Source organism: Neofelis nebulosa, chromosome 4 (genome assembly GCF_028018385.1).
Source record: "Neofelis nebulosa isolate mNeoNeb1 chromosome 4, mNeoNeb1.pri, whole genome shotgun sequence".
Classification (NCBI taxonomy): Eukaryota; Metazoa; Chordata; class Mammalia; order Carnivora; family Felidae; genus Neofelis; species Neofelis nebulosa.
Window position 1 is genome coordinate 67,858,685 of NC_080785.1, and position 16,202 is coordinate 67,874,886.

A 16,202-nucleotide genomic window follows, 5' to 3' on the forward strand; every position below is an offset into this window, starting at 1 on the left:
ATTCCTTGTGTCCCCCTCTCTCCGCCCCTCCCCCACTTGTGCTCTGTCTCTCTCTGTCTCTCTCTCTCTCTCTCTCTCAAAAATAAACATAAAATTTTTTTTTTAAACTGATTCTTATTAAAAGTAGAGCTTCCTGGATCCTACCTTAAACCTAATAACTTCAAACCCCTGACAGGCAGACCCAGGATCTTCATTTTAACTAACATCCCTTAGGTAATTGTCAGGGTTGCTAAAGTTTGAGAAATGCTGCATTAATATATAATAGAGAGTATTTGATTTCAATGAGGAGAAAGCTGAAAAGACCAGTGTATGAAAATAAACAGGAAGAGGTGACATTATTGAACAATATATCTATCGCCACCCATCAATATATAATTGTGTTTATTTGGCAAGTTTCTTTATGGCCTGCAGTGACTACAACATCTATCTTTGTCCCAGGGGCAGGGAGATTAGTAAAATGGTACAAATAAGAGGAATTTAGCACTGCAGGATTTCATCTAGCTGCTGTATTTACATTTGTTTGGCCATTACTCCAAGCCTATGTACAGTAGCTTTCCTTATCCACAGGGGATATATTCCAAGACCCCCAATGCCACTGAGGACAGTACCAAACCCTGACTCTACTACGTTTTCTCCTATACATACATACCTATGATAAAGTTTAATTTATAAATTAGGTAGAGTAAATGGGGCACCTGGGTGGCATCTGACTTTGGTTCAGGTCATGATCTCACCTTTCATGAGTTCGAGCCCCCATGTCGGGCTCTGTGCTAACAGCTCAGAGCCTGGAGGCTGCTTCAGATTCTGTGCCTCCCTCTCTCTCTGCCCTTCCCCCACTTGTGCTCTGTCTCTCTCTCAAAAGTAAATAGTTAAAAAATTTTTATAAATTAGGTAAAGAGATTAACAACAATAATGATAAAATAGAGCCATCTTAATAATATACTGCAATAAAAGTTATGTGAATGTGGTGTCTGTCTCAAAATATCTTATGGTACTGTACTCACCCTTCTTGTGATCACATTGGATGATAAAATGCCTGTGTGAGGACATGAAGTGAGGTGAATGATGAAGGCATCATGACACAGTGTTGGTGTACTAATGCCCTCCTGACTACATGTCAGAAGGAGGATTATCACCCTCCAGGGCCACATGGTTGACCTTGGGTACTGAAACCACTTAAGGGAAACCACAGATAAGGGGGAACTACTGTATCTTTACTTCCTCTCCATTTGACTTCATTCTCTCTCTAGACTAACTACACTAGGATTCCTGTAAAGAACTGGTCATTCCAGATGGCTGGTTTTCATCCTTCCCCATGCCATGTCCTCTGTAGATACAAAATTTAGTTTTAAAAAAATAAATATAATTTTCCAGTAATTAACACTGAGTTTTTTCCCAGAGACATAAGGAAAGAGAGAGAGTAGTGTAACCCCATGAAGGAAGAGATTAGCTTAGAAGTCTTCTTTTCTTCCTGTAGTTTTCTTTTTCACAAATACTTAGATGATTTTTAGTTAAAATTGAGCAACTCCATGTAGGATCACTGTATACATAGATTGTCCTTGCTTTCTGTATTTGTTAACTAATGTCCTCTGATTATAACAAACATAAAACAACTCTAACTTAGTCAAAAAGGGAAGATTATGGGAAGCATTCTAAAACATTTCATGAAATCCAAGGCAGGCATAAAGGGCAAAGTCTTAAAAGGACAAGAAGTGGGGAGGTTCCAGGGCCTCAAGGAGTTTACAGATCTCTCTCCAGAATTTGCCACTAACGTGCTTTGGATCATGGCATCCCATCTCTCTGTCTCACCATTTCAAATTTTAATAATTGGGATATAGAACATAGGGGACAACTCCAGACAGGTACTGGTGGCCAGGTAGACAGGATCAGCACAGATCTAATCTCCTACGGCCTATGTCTGTGTGCAAAAGAATAATCTCTGTGAGAGAGGAGAAACTCATAGTGGACCATCTAGCTACCCCAAAGAGATGTACTATAATTCACCTTCTGGCTGCTCAACACACACACACACACCCTTTTTTCTCTATATCCCAGAAAACCACTCATAACACATGATCCAACTAAATCCCACACAACTGCAATGGGGAATAACCAAAGCTATTTCCAGCCACTGTGCACAGAAGGGAGATGTTGGCCTTCAAGTCCAGGACCTCTGGGTTATGTCCATTCCTCTTCAATTCTGTCAGAATCCCATTTCATTCTACATGAACTACATGATAAACTGAACCATTTCCTGGATAGCATGATATACCCCTGGAAGAAAGAAAGAGGAAATAAAAGAAAAAAATAATTATTATAATTCTCATTTTAGAAGGAAACATGAGAATAAATAGCATACTTAGCAAGGAAATACTGGTGCAAGCTGCAGTCTTCCACTCTGCAGGCATTCACAAGACTGCTGCTGACATATGAGACAGATTCCTCCTCTGCTCGTTCCAAGTTCTCCTGGCTTTCAGCCAGCACCACAGCTTGCCAAGGATCTTTGCCCCAATTGCACAAGGAATCCAACATGCCCAGGTGGTAGTCTCAGCTCCTAATTCAAGAAAACCTACATTTTTTTTAACCCTTGGATGAAACATTCTTCCATTAAGTACTGAAATACTTAGACTAAAAGAGTTAAAGAAAACAAAACTTCTGAAAGTGAAAGAGTAGGTATAATTGTTGGAAAAGTCTTCACCCTGGGGCCCCTGGGTGGCTCAGTCATTTAAGTGTCTGACTCTTGATTTCAGCTCAGGTCATGATCTCACAGTTTGTGGGATCGAACCCGGTGTCGGGCTCTGTGCTGACAGTGCAGAGCCTGCCTGGGATGCTCTCTTTGCCCCTCCCTCCTCACGTGTGTGTGTGTGTGTGTGTGTGTGTGTGTGTGTGTGTGTGTGTGTCTCAAAATAAATAAACTTAAAAAATAATTTAAAAAAGAAATATCTTCACCTCTAGGTCCTAGGTTGCATTCCAGCTGTGAAAACAATATCAGATGTATTGGTCACTAGTTCTACTCATGTTCTATATCCTACAACAGCATACCAATATCACAAGGTACTACTACTTAGATGCTGTTATGGTTAAATTCCCAATAGGTCCTTCCAGTGAGGCCTAGCTTCATCAGGATGATAGGATATTTATGCAGTAAGGCCAGGCAGTTAGTAGCTTATTGCCTTGTTGGCAGTGCATGAGTTCATCAATTAAAAGCTATGTATGGAATCCTGTGATGCTTATAAAGGCATATAAACAGGGAAAGCAAATCCAAATCCAGAAAGACTGTTGCAGTGATGATAAGTTATTGTTCTTCCATGATGAAGCGGCCTTTTTAACTGAAAAGAATTTATCTGCCACAGGGCAGTAGACCAGGTCCCCTAGAAGTTTATTGCTAGTCATTGTTACTAACAGTATATGATCAGTCTTGTTATGAAGTTAAATATTGAGTTTGCCCATGAACCAATAGATTGGCTTGAGGAGGAGGATGACTAACTCCCACAAAATGAATCATTTTTTTCTCCTGGTACTAAGAATCTCTTCTGCGATGATGGCCTTTTAGTGGGCATCACATAGACACAGATATTCTCGCTCTGGGTCCATTCTGAATGGTCCATCCACCCTTCCCTAAAGCCTCATTGCCAGCAGTTCTACCATCTTGACTCTTCCAAGTTCTTGACCATACACTCAGATCAGGACTAAAAATGACCTAGTATGTATTCATTCAGCCTTAACCAGCTCTAAAATATTGCAACCATCTGAAGGTTCCTGCCTCAGTATATCCATCATTGCCCAAGTCACTCTGGCCCTTCCCTCAGAGACATCTCTGACCTCCCCATAATCCAGCAATGAAAGGGTAAATGTCTGGCACAACAGGGGGTCTTTAGCCTCAGTCTCAATGCTAGATTCCAGTTGCTTTGTATATTGCAGATTTTGGAAGTTACCTTTCAGCTAAATAATTAGCTCAAGAATTACTATAGATCCTGACCTCAGGTAAAGTAGACACTAAAATGTTTCCTTCTAGGCACAGTGGATAATAAAATTTCTGCTCAAAAATTTAACTCTTGTAAGCATTTCCTTCCCAATTGTAGTGCTTGGCCACCCTGAAGAACAGCAGCACTTCCTCTCATCTGTCTGGTGCCAGCATATCATGCAAAACCATCTGTACAGCAGGCTCAAGTTACTCTATCCCTGATCCACTAGGCATAGGAAACTCCCCATGGGCTTAAGGAAGAAAGTAACATAAGAGTACAACTGCCTGTTCATATAATTTACCTGTGTCTTCAGGCTTCTCATAGGCTCAGCCTCACAAGTTTCTCTTCTTTCTCAATCCACTTGATGTGGAGTACTCCTGGGAATGGCTGGCTTTATGGCCAAGTGTCTGAGACAGCACCACGTCGTATCAGGCATCAAGGTACCATGGCTGTGTTATGCCAGATGGTGGAATGATTCAGTCTCTACATGAGTCTAGCCACAAGCCAGGAGTCATTTCTCAAAATGAAGGGTCATCTGCTAAAGAGGCCTTTGCATTTTCCCAAACACAAAGGGTCTCCTTTGTGGTGGCCTTCTTGGGGCTTGTCATGGACTCCACGCAGCTTTAGGAAGGGCCACAGACTCTTCCAGCAGCACTGACTGCAGACTGAGCTAATTGGAAAGCCCCCTTGCCCTTTGGGTCCCTCTCCAAACTGGCAGCTTTTGGGTGGCCACCCAGGAAAAGGTGATACCCAAAAGGTCAATACTATGTCTAAAATTCAAAGAGGCCCCGACTCACTGTGCCTGGAAAATTCTTTAAAATTTGTAAATGAATGTTTCACTACCTCATACAAATTATAAACTCAATGTTTAACTTAAAAATGCTAAGATTTCAAAGTGCTGCTCTATTATATTAATCAAATGTGGTGATTATTTTTCTCTTCATTTAATTCTTTCCTTCCTTATTTAAACTTCATCTACTGACAAAAAGGATAGAAAACGCCTTGTCATGTCATATTGCTTTTTCATAATAAAATAGGAGCAAGAAGTGGCCGAGTAAAATAACATCTTATAAAATTCAAGTAAGGAAGTAAGTTTATCACATAGCTACATTTAGTTTCTATGTCATGAATCCATATGCAGAAATCTGCCCATTTTAAAAACCAAGTAAGGGGTGCCTGGGTGGCTTAGTTGGTTAAGTGTCCAACTTCAGCTTGGGTCATGATCTCGCAGTTTGTGGGCTCAAGACCCGAGTTGGGCTCTGTGCTGACAGCTCAGAGCCTGGAACCTGCTTTAGAGTCTATGTCTCCCTCTCTCTCTGCCCCTCCCCCACTCATGCTCACTCACGCTCTCTCTCTCTCTCTCTCTCTCTCTTTCTGTCTCTCTCTGTCTCAAAAATAAATAAAAACATTAAAAAAATAAATTAAAAAAAGAAAAATCATGTAAGGATCGATCAAAAGCTCTTAATGGGACCTAGGACCTAGGTCCCAACATAGGACCTAGAGGTGAAGACATTTCTTTTTTAAATTATTTTTTAAGTTTATTTATTTTGAGACACACACACACACACACACACACACACACACACACACACACACGTTGGGGGGGGGGGGCAAAGAGAGCATCCCAAGCAGCTTTTGATTAAGAGCTTTTGAATCTTTAGCTCTTATGTGAGACAAACAGAATGAATATTGCCCTAAGTGGAAAATCATCCTTTGCCATGCTCTTTCAAAGCCATCACAGCCATGACTTTTTAAATGCAAAGGTCTATCAGGAATTTTTTTAAACAAATCACTCTTTTATTTATTCCCTTTAACAAAAATCAGAAAAAAATTAACACCTATGTTATTATGAGCCTTTTTAAAGCAATTTTAACATAAGTTGATTTTGAGTGCCCTCAAAAAATGCTTCAGTTCTTTTACTTCTACAAGTATTTAGTGATCATCTACTATGTGCAGGCTCTGTGTGAAACCATAGAGAAATAAGACCCAGTCAATAAGCCATCAAAGAGTTTACGGTCTAGTAGAAAATATATAAATAGAAAATTACCATATGATCCCACAGATACTATGAAAGGACTAACAGGAGGGTGCTATGGAACTGGGGGTCAACGAAGACTTTCCACAGGAAGTGATATCTAAGCTGAGGCCTGAAGGGAGAAGGACCCACAAAAACCAAGAAACTATTAAATGAAGGATGGAGAATATGTTGTGGGCAGAGCAAAGGTTATGAGCAAAGGCCCACAGAGGCCAAAGAAACCACAGAGAGCACAGGATGTTTGGTTGAAGACAGTTTGATAAGGCTGGCTCTTAAAATTGGGATAATGGTAGCAATGGTGGCAGGGGAAGGACAGGGGAGGATAATGGAAATATGTGTGGTAGACATGTTTCCTTGACTATGCTACCGTTCCATTTTCCTTTCTCTGTTAACTGAATCTCATATAATTGACACAGATCCATTGAAGTAAGGACAGTTAGGGAATGGGTCAGAGTAATTTTCACTTCACAATCATGAGTCTGGGGTTGGGCATGTGGCCCAGTTTTGGCCAAGGAGATCCAAGGAGAAGTCAGCTGAACTTCCCTTCCAGGCTCAAAACAGACCCTCCTAAGGAGAAGGCGATTGCCACCTTCTTCCTTGCCTGGAATGCTCACATAGGTCTTAAAGACTGTCTGGAGCTGCTTTCTTCCTTGATCAAGGAAAAGACCCCAAGAACTGCAGAGCTGACTATAGCATTATCATTTGCTCAAACTGATAAACCATCTCTGGAACTATCTCTGTCTTTGTCTACACTTCCAGGTGTGAGAGAGAAAGGAATGCCTTTATTATTTAAATCTATTTGTCTGTGTTCTGTTACTTGCAGCTGAGTATCTTCCTGAGGGTTTTGTGAAGATGGAATTGAGAAGCTTGGGACCATATCATGAAAGACCTCATAGGCTATTCTCATCTAGATCCTTTGTTTGCAAGTGACAAAAACTTATTTCTAACTGGCTTAGGTAAAAGTGGGAACTTTATAGGAAGGTACAGGGGTGTTTCATGTGATGTAAGGAGGGTTGGAACAACCAGCTTCTGGAAGGACAGGATTAATGACAATCAGCTTCTGGAACGACAAGGATTGGGGACAATTTGAATCAGGGCTTTGAATACCACCAGCAGATTGCTCCCTATCTCTCATCTCTTCTTCTCCCCATGGCTTCATTCCCCCCTGGGGGAATCTCTTCTTCTCCCCTCCCTGGGCTTCATTCTTTCTTGCTATTGACTGGATTCCTGCACATGGTGAAAACATGACCACTGACAGCTCTTGAGCTTCTCTCTTAGCTTCCACTCCCCAGGAAGAACTGGCACAAAATTATGTCCTCTAATATTAAATTTAAGAATCCCACTTAATTTCGATGAATAAAGGAATAGTTCTGAATGGACAGAACGATAGGTTCTGGTAACCACTGCACAAGGAGCCGACAGAAAAATCTAAACAAAAGAGAGAAATAATTAAATTTGTACCTTAGAAAGAGGACCTTAGGCTGAGGCTAGTGAATGGATTAGAGGGGTAGTTTCCTTCCAGAAGAAGGGGGCAATTGCCATAACTTATGTGAGAAGTAATACTGTTTAAACAAAGGTAGAGATGGCACAGCTAAGATCATAGCTCTTATTTAAGCAGCACTGATGTAGCCATTGTGGTTAGTGATTTTCAAAACACAATAAAAAGCACAACTTGTTTATGGGAGCAGGAAGTAGATGGGAAGTGGACAGAGAGCTGCAAAGGTTTTGAAAAAGACTAATCAATTTGCCTGCTTTTATTATAATCTAACTTTTTAAAAAAGTCACCTTAAGACTCTATTGGCTTCAAGTTCTGCTGAGGCTAATGCTTATTAAATACTGATTTAACATAAAAATTGATTAACAATTCACAAGTTTCTTTTAGACATAAAATATCAAATATGAAAATCCAATGATCCGTCCTTATCATGTGCTCATACCAATCCAACATATCTTAGTGGAAAATCATTTACTGCTTGCTTTGCAGAAAATACACAGTTTATCTGAAATAAAAGGCAAATGAAGTCTTCGGATGTACAAAATGCTAGTAAAGGAAAGCAAACAAAAATAAAAGCATAGTCATGAAACAAAATATGGGTCAAATACAATTATACATAACAGTAAAAATAACCCAAGTGAATGATCAAATATGCTATTAGTGCAATTTAAAGATGAGTTGGGTGGTTTCAGATATAGTGGGTTTTTGGTTTGTTTTTGTTTTTGGTGCCTAGGTCTGTTCTAGATGGTGTTTCTTCAAGAGCAGACCACAATCCAACAAACCAGGGAAGAAAGATTATAGATGGGAAAAAGTCAAGTTGAGGAAGGAAAGGAGAATGGAGAACATCTAGAACATCTTACAGCCACTCTAAGGAGAAAATTGGACTTTCTTCTGTGTCACTCCTCCTCTCTACCCCATTATCTTTCCAATAGGGGCTATTCACCCCCACCTTAAAAAAAAAAAAAAAAGAAAACAGAGAAAGAAGGAAAAGGAGTATTTTCTCAATACAAAACCCATAAGTATTTGCTGCATTTTCCTCGATGCAGGCTCCATGCTTGGATTGACAACAAAAATTGATAGGACTTACCACTTCAAATTTATTAACTATCAGAGGAAGTAATCAAGAGGACATGACCACCAGTTCACCTGGGAGCTGGACCCAGGAAATCTCAGCCTCTTTACCCCCTCCCATCTTTGGAATGTAAGTTTTGCCCACTCTTCCCATAGTGGGAGCCATTTCAAGGATATGGCCTTGAGAGAGCAATGTGTTGAGCCTATCTGGGTGGTATATATGACTGAATCCAGTGAAGGCCTCTATATACACTCAAGATTCTGGTAGGCGGGTATGAAGGTTTACTTGTGATGCTGTCACCCAAGACAAGCCTCATATATAAGTTCCCTTGCTTATTAAAACTGTCATCTACCAATCTGGAGTAGTCTGCTACTCTCCTCAGTCTCTCCTTGCCCTCTGTACATGAGGATCAGTTTCCAATTTCACCTGGGGAACTCCAGAGGTTGTGGACCACTACCAACCAATGCCTGGTGACTCTCCTTAGGGTCACTGAATAACAACATAGTCACTTACCACTACTTGTACTAAGATGAGGCACAGGAAGGCAAGGAGAGAACACAAAAATGCCTTACAGAGTTTTGCATCTGGATCCTATGAGGCCTCCCTTAGTATTCTCTACCATACCAAAGCTACCCAGCCCACCCCCCAGCCTCTGATTCCATAGAGCCAACAGTTCTCAAAATTTAGTGTGCATCACAATAACAGAGGGAGATAACTTAAAATTCAGAATCCTGGAACTCAACCGAAAGGTTAATTCACTAGGTCTGGACGGGGTGTACACTGTTAACGAGATCCTCAGTGTTCCACATGCCCACTGATATTTAAGAACCACTGCCCTAGAGTCACAGATTCCAGACCAGCAGGGGAACCATACATTTTCTGACTTTTTAAAAAGGGAACTAGTGATCACAGACATTGAGAAGGTTTGCTTATATATCAAGGCCAGGACACATTTTAAATAAAAATTGTAAGATTATATAATAAAGACTGAATGGTAGTAGTAATAAGAAATCATATCCATATGGATTCAAATGATTTTTAAGCTATTCTAAAATTGTTTTCTGCTCTACATGATGAAGAGATATTTCTAACATTGAAAAAAGTAGAACATTTATGACTAAATCTAGTAGATAGAACAGAAGGCCTAAACAGAAATAACAAACTCACCATGGTTAGCAACAAGTCATTAGAATGATGTGTTGATCTTGATAAACCTACAGAAGCTAGAGTCCCACTCAGACCTACTGAATCAAAATCTTTGGGGATAAACCCAAGCCAAGAAAGATTTTGATTTGCAGTGAGAGCTGAGAACCACTGCTTTAAACCAGGACCCCAGACAGACTACTGCCACCTGATGGGAATGTACCTAAATTCTAAGGACAGTTTTTTGAATGGTGGTTTCCTTTGCAAGGTGAATCTACCAAACTAAACTATTGAACTGGCAATCACAGTCACAAGCATAAAAAAGTGGTATACAGAAAATATAAAAGTTCTTATCCGCAAATTTGTTAACCTTTATTCAAAATACTTAGGAGCCAAAAAAATGCTTTGAAGCCTTAAATATAATGAATTGGGTATATATAGTGTTTTATCATTTATAAGATATATTCACATGCATTAATTAGATTAATTCCTAATAACATTTTAGAATGAGAGTTATTGTCTATAGAGGCTTAGAGAGGGTAACTGATTAGTCTAGTGGTTCCCAAACTTGTGTGCATGTTGGGAGATAAATACTAATTTACTAGTATATATGAGTCAAAAAATACTAATGCCTGTATCACAGCCTGAGAGAATGAGATTTAATTTGTCTTGGGTATGACCCAGATTTTGGCATTTTTAAAAGAGCCCCTGTGAATCTAATTTGCAGACAAATTTGGGAAAACACTGTACTAGCCCCAAACCACTCAGATGGTAATTAACAAGATTGGAGTTTAGGCATTTTAATGTCAAGTTAATGTTCATGGAATTGTATTTGGCATAAAGACCAAAGACAATAATTAACCTTAACTAAGACTACTGAATTTCTCAATAAGGCAGTTTCCAAATTTCTCTGGCCATAAGAGTCACTAAGTTGAGTTTAAACATCAAGATTCTTAGGACCTTCCACAGAATTTTCTGATGCCATAGATTTGGAAAGGTCCTGGAGAATATGCACATTTCCCAAGTTTGTCTTAGTCTGTTTGGGCTGCACAACAGAATACCATAAACTGGGAGGCTTATAAACAACAGAAATCTATTTATCACAGTTCTGGAGGTGGAGGAGTCCAATGTCAAGGTCCTGGCAGGTTCAGTGTCTGGTGAGAGCCTGCCTTCTGGTTTGTAGACAGCTGTCTTCTGTGTCTTCACACAGAGAGAGAGTTCTCTGGGGTGTTTTTTATAAGGACTCTGAATCAGCTCTCAAAGGCTTCACCTCGAAATATCACATTAAGAATTAGGCTTCAACTCATGAATTTGGGGGGACACAAATATTTACAGTTTATAGTACAAGTGCTTACGTGATTTGTAGGACAAAATAAGAGTGGGAAAAACTGTATTAAAGAATATTACACAGTATCAATATTATAAAATATTAGTATTGAATGTCAAAGTTAGGTATTAAAAATGGCTAAGAATTAATGGAGAGGCTTTAACAAAATGAAACCAAGGGAAATAACTGGCCACTCCACCTACAAAGGGTCCATTTGTATACAAATCATCCATGAATTCAACAGATTTTCACAGAACACCTAAGACTGTACATCTGAGGCATGCTGGCAGATGTGCTAAGGGACACACAAATGAAGAAGGCAGAGTCCTTGCCATCAAAGGTCTGACTGCCTGTGTACGTCTCTTGTGCGAAAATGCAAACTGCTTGAACTGGCTCTGGGTTTTCAGTCCAATAGTCTTTATTTTCCTAATTAAGACAATTTTCATTTCAGATTGCTTTAGGAAGCATTTAATAAGAACTCTTACAAGACAGTGTTGTGGTAGAAGTGGTAGTAGTGAAAACAGGAGTGCCAGGAGTTACTGGACCCTCCCAACTGGGAGCCGAGGAACACCTTCAGGGCAAGTCTGGCCTTGGCACCTGGTGACAGTGGTCATTCTTGTGTGAATGCATCCAGGGGTGGGTGGGAGTGTTGATGTAGGGGGTATGAACAAGAGAGGACAAGCGGAAATCAATGTTGGCAGGTGAGCAAGGCAAATTAGGACTGATAAAGGTGTTGAATTGCTTGATCAGGCATTTGATTTTGATGTAACCTTTGGAAGATTTTGTAGCTGGGAATGAAGCCAGACTATGATAATAGAGTTTAATTAACGTCATACTTAAAAAGTGTAATTCTAAGGCATAGGTTCTGTCTTTTCTTACCTTACACATCCACCCTCCCCATCCCAAGCCACCATAACCCACCAACCCACACAATCACACACCCACATCCACACACACACATGCACACACATGCACACACATCTCAGGTTAGATGCAAAATTAAGTACTTAAAACACTTATATTGTAACAATCTTAACTGACTTAGTATTGGTCTAAATATACAATCCTGGATGGAAAGAAATTTTTAATTTCCAGATAAGAAACAGCCAGAGTTGGAAAGGCAATGGAGATAAAACTGAGAAAAATGGACAGAACAGCTGAGAGACACTAGAAAAGAAACTGTAGTTTCTTGTTATGAATCATAAACCTGTAATGAACAGGGATTTAGCGACTAATTGAAGACATGCAGCAAACTACTAGAAAGGAATTCAAAATAATTTTGAGGTTTTTAAGCCTGCAGAGATAAGTAAGAGAAAGAGCTCTGGAGGAAAAGATCTTTAATGTAAAGTCAATTCATGATCCTCCCTTTCCACTCAAATCTGAACAACCTCTGATCCCCCAGAGAAGTTACTAGAACCACTTCTAGCTTTCCAACTCCAAATGCCTATATGCATGTTTCCCATAACCAGCCCAAGATTGTCACCCAGCAATAAAGTCACTTGAAATATGAGGGAAAAAAAGAAGAATTTGAGCCAGTGTATGCACCCCACCACCCCAATCAGGAAGCAACCAAGCTTTACCTAAGCAATTCACCTTTGTCATGTGGCAGCAGCAAGGAGAAAGAAGGCATGGACTTCTATCTAGCACTTGGAAGAATCTCAAGGTTAGTCCAGAGATTGGAATAAAATATTAAATCAAAAAGGAATTTTAGAATACAAATCAGTGTTAGATAAACCAGTATTTCCAAATATTTGCAAATGTAAGAACCATTTTTTCTAGTGTCAAAATTTAAATCATCCTAATTTTGCAAATTGTAAAATGCTATATGTACACTTCAAAAAAGCCAAATATTACTAAAGAGTATAAGTGAAAACCCCCACCTCCAACTACATCCAAAAAGAGATCACTCCCTCGAGACAGCCTGTTAACATTTTAGTGAGTGTAAATATATAGTTAACATAAAATATTTACTTAAATAGCATCATATTTCACATGGTGTTGTGCAAGCAGCTATTTTCATTTAAAAATACCTCGACCTCTGCAGCCGCTCTGGAAAACAGTGTGGGGATTCCTCAAAAAATTAAAAATAGAACTACCCTATTACCCATCAATAGCACTACTAGGAATTTATTTAAAGGATACAGGAGTGCTGATTCATAGGGGCACATGCACCCCGATGTTTATAGCAGTGCTTTCAACCACAGCCAAATTATGGAAAGAGCCTAAATATCCATTAACTGAAGAATGGATAAAGAAAATGTGGTTTATATATACAATGGAATACTACTTGGCAATGAGAAAGAATGAAATCCTACCATGTGCAGCAACATGGATGAAATTGGAGGGTATTATGCTAAGTGAAATAAGTCAGCCAGAGAAAGACAGATTTCATATGTTTTCACTCATATGTGGATCTTAAGAAACTTAACAGAAGACCATGGGGGAAGGGAAGGGGAAAAATAGTTTCAAACAGAGAGGGAAGGAGGCAAACCATAAGAGATTCTTAAATACAGAGAACTGAGGGTTGATGGAGGGTGTGGGGGAGAGAGGAAAATGGGTGATGGACATTGAGGAGGGCACTTCTTGGGATGAGCACCGGGTATTGTATGTGAGCAATGAATCACGGGAATCTACCCCCAAAACCAAGAGCATACTGTATACTCTGTATGTTAGCCAACTTGAAAATAAATCATATTAAAAAAATACTTTGACCTCATTCTTCTTAATAGCTGTCAGCATTCCAATATGTAAATGTACTAAATGTATAATTAATTAACTAATCCTTCCTTTAGATGGACAATTTACTGCTTTCAGAATTTAACATTATGAACAGTGTTGTGATGCTCATCTTCATATGCTCACTTTTGTACACTCAACTAATAATTTCTTCAGAGAAAATATCCTAAAAGTGGAAATGCAGTGTCACAAAATGCACAATTAATATATTGTATAAATTGCCAAACTGCCCCCCATTAAGGTGCGTAAAATTTTGGCTTCTATCCTGTTTATGAGAGTATGTCAGTGTCCACTTCCCATATCCCTATCAAGCCTGAGCATTATCATGTCTGCCAGTATGATTGGTGAAAATGTTTTAAGTTGAAAAAAATTTATTGAAAATGAGTATATTTTTCATTTTTACTATTTTAATTTCTTCTTTTATGAATTGCTTGTCCCCGCCCTTTCAGTTGGAGCATTTGTAAGGACTGTTCTTCAATATAAAAAAAAAAAATTCCTAGATTATCCCCCACAAAATAGCAGTAATATATATAATATATATTGGTCAAGAAAATACATAATGCAAGGTTACTATTAAATCATTAATAAAGGGGCTTCTGATCACGATGGAATAATAGTGACCAGATTTATAGTCCCTCTAAAATAACTAAAACAAATGCCTCTCAAAATATTGGATATTAGGAAAAAACATTTATCTCTCCCTCCTTCCACCCAAATCCCTGGCAACTGATTTTTTTTTTTTTACTGTCCCCATAGTTTTGCCTTTTCCAAAATGTCATACAGCGGGAATCATACAGTGTGGCCTTTACGGACTGGCTTTTTCATTTAGCAATATGCTTTTAAGGTTTCTTCATGTCTTTTCATGTCTTGATAGCAATTTTTTTAAACACTGATTAATATTCTACTGTGTGGATGTACTACAGTTTGCTTATCCAGTCATCTATTGAAGGACATCTTAGTTGCTCTCAATTTGGGGCAATTGTGAATAAAGCTGCTATAAACATTCACGTGCAGGTTTTTGTGTGGACATGTTTTCAAATCATTTGGGTAAAGTAATTGTAAGAAAAGTAATTGTAGGACTCTACGGTAAGAGTAAGTTTAGTTTTGTAAGAAACTACCAGAGTGTCTTCCAAAGTGGCTGTACCATTTTGCATTCCCACCAGCAATAAATGAGAATTCCTTTTGTTCCACATCCACTCCAATATTTGATGTTTTCAATGTTTTGGATTTTAGACATTCTAATAGATGTGCAGTGATATCTCATTGTTTAAATTTGCAATTTCTTAATTACATAGGATATTCAGCATCTTTTTAAAATGCTTATTTGGCATCTCTGTATCATCTTTGGTGAGGAGTCTGTTCAAAATTTTTGCCCATTTATTGAGTCATTCATTTTCTTATTGTTGAATTTTAACATTTCTTTGGTATATTTTGGAAAAGACTGTTATCAGATTTTTTTTTAATTTTTCAAAAATTTACATCCAAGTTAGTTAGCATGTAGTGCAATAGTGATTTCAGGAGTAGAATACAGGGATTCAAACCCTACATATAACACCCAGTGCTCATCCTCAATGCCCCTTGACCATTTAGCCACCCTCCAACTCACAACCCCTCCAGAAACCCTGTTTCTTCTCTATATTTGAGAGTCTCGTGTTTTGTCCCCCTCCCTGTTTTTATATTATTTTTGCTTCCCTTCTCCTATGTTCATCTATATTGTATCTTAAATTCCACATGAGTGAAGTCATATGATATGTGTCTTTTTCTAATTTCGCTTAGCATAATACCCTCTAGTTCCATCCACGTTGTTGCAAATGGCAAGATTTCATTCTTTTTGATTGCCGAATAATACTCCATTGTAGGGGCGCCTGGGTGGCGCAGTCGGTTAAGCGTCCGACTTCAGCCAGGTCACGATCTCGCGGTCCGTGAGTTCGAGCCCCGCGTCAGGCTCTGGGCTGATGGCTCGGAGCCTGGAGCCTGTTTCCGATTCTGTGTCTCCCTCTCTCTCTGCCCCTCCCCCGTTCATGCTCTGTCTCTCTCTGTCCCAAAAATAAATAAAAAACGTTGAAAAAAAAAAATTAAAAAAAAAAATACTCCATTGTATATACATAGGATATCTTCTTTATCCATTCATCTGTCAATGGACACTTGGGCTCTTTCCATACTTTGGCTATTGTTGATAGCACTGCTATAAACATTGAGGTGCATGTGTCTCTTCGAAACAGCACACTTGTATTCTTTGGAGAAATACCTAGTAGTGCAATTGCTGGGTTGTAGGGTAGTTCTATTTTTACTTTTCTGAGGAAGCTCCATACTGTTTTCCAGAGTGGCTGCACCAGCTTACATTCCCACCAACAATGCAAAAGAGATCCTCTTTCTCCACATCCTCACCAACATCTGTTGTTGCTTGAGTTATTAATTTTAGACATTCC

General features: G+C 39.1%; 1 long non-coding RNA gene across 3 annotated transcripts; it reads right to left on the reverse strand.

Moving 5' to 3' along the window:
- Window positions 1-1,807: 1,807 nt before the first annotated feature.
- On the reverse strand, window positions 1,808-12,885 carry LOC131510980 (uncharacterized). 3 transcript variants are annotated; one of them, XR_009261282.1, is made up of 3 exons: window positions 12,631-12,885; window positions 10,815-10,974; window positions 1,808-2,274 (listed from the first exon to the last, which is right to left on the reverse strand). It is a non-coding gene; the product is annotated as an uncharacterized LOC131510980 (long non-coding RNA). The 3 variants fall into 3 exon arrangements; XR_009261283.1 differs by having other exon boundaries at window positions 10,815-10,980; window positions 12,618-12,885; XR_009261281.1 differs by having other exon boundaries at window positions 10,815-10,980; window positions 12,631-12,884.
- Window positions 12,886-16,202: the final 3,317 nt, after the last annotated feature.